This window comes from Rhagoletis pomonella, unplaced genomic scaffold (assembly GCF_013731165.1).
Source record: "Rhagoletis pomonella isolate Grant_MI unplaced genomic scaffold, Rhpom_1.0 Rhpom_scaffold_02019, whole genome shotgun sequence".
In the NCBI taxonomy this organism is placed as follows: Eukaryota; Metazoa; Arthropoda; class Insecta; order Diptera; family Tephritidae; genus Rhagoletis; species Rhagoletis pomonella.
Window position 1 is genome coordinate 28621 of NW_023460573.1, and position 5590 is coordinate 34210.

A 5590-nucleotide genomic window follows, 5' to 3' on the forward strand; every position below is an offset into this window, starting at 1 on the left:
TAAACATCAATGCGATTTTTAGCAACTTATACCAAAAATTAATTTAGAAATTCTAATTAAAACTCTTGGAATTGTGATGAAAAGTTAACTTTTTACGCTATTGTAGTAAAGACATTGCACCGGAAAAGCACAACTAAACGCCAAATGGTGAACAGACATTGCTCGCTGTCTATTGAGTTGAGTGACTGACTGGCAAGTGTAGCCAGACAAACCTAACATTGTTTTTTTTTCTTGACGACTTATGTATGTAGCTCGTCACTCACACTCCAAATGTTCATAGTGATTGCAATATGCATATTGTTTATGGCCGGTTATGCAAAAATTAATTTTTTTGTTATCGACCAACATTGCAGCACTTGCAACATTAGTAGAGTGAGGAAAAAAAATAAAAAATGTATACAAAAGAGTATAGCATTGGGAACCCAGCATAAAATACTTGCATTTATTTTTGTCTAAAGTTTCAGTTTCATCTGCTTTTGCTACTTGAAAATTTCTTTAACTAATTTGTGTACTTCCTTTCATTATCTTTTGCCATAAACTATTGTAATGCCAAAGCCATTTAAATTCCACTCCACCGAATAATTGACATTTCTTTATGGCTTGCTATTAAATTTACATTAAAATAATTTTAATTGAACAACATATTTTTTAAAAAGCGTTTTTTAAAATATTACACCTTTGTGTGTATACTGTGTCAGATGTGGGGTTCGAACCCACGCTCCCTCTCGGGAACCAGAGCTTAAATCTGGCGCCTTAGACCGCTCGGCCAATCTGACTTCTGTTGAGTAGCGCGCACAAATCGCTATATCAGCAAGCGCACACTTCGTCATCCCGCGCGGTAACAATAATCCAAGCATACAGACGACATACACAGTACATCATTCGCACGCCTACATAGTACATACATACATATTTATGCACATATACACCTCCCTTTAATCATCGCTCTTGACGCCGTTCCTTTTCATATCGACGCTCCCGCATTTCGTTCATTCAACGTTTGCTTCTTTCTACTAATTTTTATTCTGTTCATTTTCAGCTTTTCGTTTTGCAAATTTAATGTCAAGTGCACTTAATGCTCGCTGCTAAAATATGTAAAAACGAAGTGCAGTACATACACTTCAGTTCATACATGCAGTGACGAACAAAAGCATTGAATTTTTCGTAATATATGCATAATTTTTTATTCTAATTTATTTTTGATAATTTTTTACAAAAATATAGTTCGTTCTACACCAAAAAGCATACAAATATAAACTCTAAACTTTGTGTAAAACTCAGTAAAATTCAATAAATTTGCATACTAAATTGCAATTTTGTATTCAGATTTTTTAGATATATTTTTAGTATGCAGTTTCATAGCCCATTCAATTTTAGTATAACAAAGTGCAAGTTTGAAGTGGCTAGAGAATCGCCTTGATTTTTGGCAATTTTTTTATGCAGGTTCTTCCATACAAAGTAAATTAACTGTGCCAATACTCTTGTTCGTCACTGTACATGCATACATACACACATATTCCGTACATAAATTTGTTCAAGAGAGGAAGTGGGAGAATTAAACAAAGCAGAAAGAAGAGAACTCTTGTTCAAGTATTTAATCGCCGGTGTATTTGTTTATAATTTTCACGTTCTTTCTTCTCTTGACTTTCGTAAAGGTGTGCAGCACTCACATAAATATTTAGAAATAAATATTTAATAGCAGCTCGATAATGACTCAATTTTCGAATACGCGCCGTTCGATATAAATTCTTACCTATTACTGCATACTTTTATGTATTCAGGTACATATGTACTTATGTATGTACAAAAATACATATAGAAGCTGTTAGTGACTTTAACAACTTTACCTGTAACACGCTGACACAATGACATGTCGCTCAAAGTGCAATAGGAATAGCCATAGCCACTGAGTGACGCGCCACCGACGCTACTGAACTGGCTGTTGAACCGGAAGTTGTTGCGTGCCGCCCATATACAATCACTTCTATGCAGCAGCTGTCCCATGCTTCGCCATACTTCTCGCCATGACTGCTTTGTTCTACTCTTCAGTGCATTGTTAGTTCTCTCCTCTGCCACCTGCATCTGCGCTTTTTGTGCTTTTGCTTCCCTTCATCGAAAGTGCACTCGACTGCATTGCATAGAAATTCACTGGCTTTAGCGTGTGTGGTGGAGTGGCTCTCGTTGTCGTATCGTTAACTCAACTCGGTGCAGTGAATTGGAGCAGAAATATGGAAGTCACTTCGTTGGGGGCTTTTGATCTGCTGTTCGAGCGGATGCAAATTAAGCGTTGTGCTGGGAAGCGTGGCTGCTATTAAGCTTGCTATTTGCACATTAAATTGGTCGGTGGAACTTACTATGTACTATATAGATAGTTTTCTGCGTTGTTGCTGACAATTTCAAAATATGAATTGCTTTGTGAAAGTCGCAGAGATACATAGATATCAATTTTTGTGGGGTGGTAGAACTGGGAAAATTGTGACGAAAAATCTCTCTGCATTCTTTGTGGTTTTCTAATATTTAAGGGTCCTACACCCACCTATCACTTTTCAGCATATGTCTAGAAATGTTCGCTATATGTATTACTTTAAGGCGTCCTTTTAGTTGAATTATGGATCACATATTTTCCCACAAATTTTCAGCTTCGGTATTGTCGAAAGATTTTCAATCGGGTTCGAATCCGGCGATTACTGGTCCAAATCCCATATTCGTTGATGGCGAAATTCCACCATCGGTATATTGTGGTCAAGAAGTTGGCTTCGAAAATATTTGATATATTATAGTTAGTTTACCAAATCCATGTTTTGTGCAGCATCGGCAAACATAACCCTTTCCTGGATGTATCACAGAGGGCTGGTCCTTAACCCTTTGTCTACCGGCCGAGTCCAATGGACCCCAGTGAGATTTTATTGTGTCCCTATATCAATGTCTGATGGTTTTGAGCTCCGTAACTCCTCTACTTAGCTTATTTTCATCTAGGCTATACTTTTTTGATCATGTCGATTTCGCGTTGGTATTGTAAATCTAGCGGAAAATACCAGCCATTGTTACTTACATAGGAGTCCAATAGACCCGAATGCTATTTTTTCCGCGGTAGACAGTTTAAGAAAAAATTTGCCTGTTTAGGTGATTACAGACCTTTTTGCCAACATCAACAGATGAATATCGAATATATATATATGTATGAACATTAGCCGGTCGATGGGTTCAAGCCGTGGTCAAAGCAACATCGAAAAAATATATAGAAAAAAGGTTTTTTCTTCACAGCGGTCGCGATTCGGCAGGCAATGCCAGCCTCCGAGTATATTTCTGCCATGAAAAACAGTTTCTAATAAAAGTACAATCGCCGTTCGGAGTCGGCGTTAAACTTTTTTTATAAAAGTGTAGCTCATTAGCTAACAAAAACCATATCATAGTGTTTTTTAAACTACTGTTTGCTGATTGTTGTTGTTGTTTTATTTGCAGTACTGTACCAAATACTTAAAAATTATGTAAAATAGATTCTTGTGTTGCTGTTTATTTTATTACGAGCATATCGAAACTGTGAAAGATCGACCTATCTCGGCAGCCAGTTAGAAAACCCCCTACCTCAGAAAACTCAGAAGATAGATCAATCTTCCGCTCAGCAGTGACACTAATGGTGTTTTGCCCCTTTCTCTTTTCGTGTGTGAATAAGGACTAAATTTGCAGAAATATCTTTTAATAGGGTTGAGTGAAACATCAAATACATTTTGCATCATGGAAGGGCAACATTTTTTCGAAGAAACGAAATCACTATTATACTACGTTCAAATTGACGAGCTAAACATGTTAAATGGGCTTGAACCAGTTAAATGAACAAAACATGTTCATAAACAAGTTAAATCGCATGCAATTGTTGTTGGAAAATTGAACCAGTTAAATCATTTAACTCGTTTGAAAACCAGTTCAGCGCAGAGTTGTATCAGAAGCTTTCTGCTCCGGCCCATCAGAAAGACCCAAAAGTTTTCATTTGACACGCCAACGTTCAAAAAATTGATATTCTGAAAAATATTAAAAATTAAAAATTATCAAAAAATATCAGAATTGTATGCATGTCTGCCCGCCAAAAAAGAGGCAAAGGCGGCAATTAGTTATTTCCCATGAGGTCTCATCGTACGCAGTGATAAATAGTGCATACGAACTAAATATTTTGAAGTCTCTAAGTATTCCGTATGCGTTAATATCATGAAGCAGACATTCGCACAAAACAAATTGAAACACAAAAACTTGATTTGAATATTTTTATTTTTATTGGCAATCAAACAACCGTCAAAGTTAACTCCAAATGTTCAATGTGGACGATTGTGTTTTCCAAAAAGCTCTTTTTCATTTAACAAGTTAAATGGGGCCAATTTGAACGTAATATAAGTTAGCTCCATTTGGTGTTCCCAACGCAGATAAGTTATTCCTCTTCTCTTGCCGACGACCCTTTTCAGGAGTATGGGAATGTTTTCTATACCAACATGACCTTGCAATAAAAGTTGTGTTTGAATTCGCTAAACCATAACGCATTCGTACATATATATATGTATGTACCTTTTGTTATAGCTTCACGGTATCATACATGACCCAAAGCCGAAAGAGGGTTAATGTAAACAAATATACGAACTGTTTACATTTAAATATTCAAATAAGCGTACGTCATATATTGATTTCACTTTGTTTATTACATTATGAACCATATAAATCCAAATTTCAAACTTTGTACAAAAATTAGAAAAATTCCAAAAAATTCCATCTAAATTCCATGTTTTTTAATAAGAATTTTTTGGTGTGCAGTTTTATACCTTATTTATTTTTATATGTATATAATACGCGAATGTATTTTTTGTCCAGGATAAAAGGTGCACATTCGCTCGATTTTCAAAAATGGGGTGTCAAACTAAGCGCTTGGTGTTGCCACCTGATAAAAAATTGCGTTCAAATAATTTAAAAATCAGTGCAATCAGATCCACACCGTTCGGTAGATTTTAAAAAATGAGGTATCAAATTAAAGGGATCGACATGTTGATGTGCGACAAGGTTTTATTTTTTCCAAAAGTAGATGCCACCTGTTAAAAAATTCAATTCAAATGATTTAATAAGTTAAATCAATTATTACTTTATGGGTATCAATCGAATAGTTTTAAAAAGGCTTTATTTCATAACTTCATGTACAAGGGTTGCCACATGTTTAAAAATTCAAACTCAATATTAATTAAGGGAATTGGGCAATTGAAATATGTATCACCATAAGGGTGCCAGACGAAAGAGATTTAAGACGATTTCAGTTTGAAAATAGTTTAGAAGAGGGCTGCCACCTGATTTAAAAGCCGAATTTAGTTAACTTGTGCACAAGTTGTATGAAGTATAACGAGAGAGTGCTAAGAAATTGTGATATAGTTTGAACATTAGAATTTTTTGAGGTTCTGAGGAGGGTTGCCAGCTGTGGAAAATGTTAAATTCAATTTATTTAATAGGTTAATTGAATTTATAGAAGATGTGAATCAATCAAAATGGGTTCGAAAGAGATTTATTTCTGAACTCTATTTAGGAGGCTTGGATACGTGGTCAAAATATCAAATTCAATTTA

The 5590-nt window shown here is 35.3% G+C and overlaps 1 non-coding gene across 1 annotated transcript; it reads right to left on the minus strand.

Annotated features, from left to right (window-relative positions):
- Positions 1-692: 692 nt before the first annotated feature.
- Positions 693-776, minus strand: Trnal-uaa. The gene has a single exon. It is a non-coding gene; the product is annotated as a tRNA-Leu (tRNA).
- Between the last annotated feature and the right edge of the window lie 4814 nt (positions 777-5590).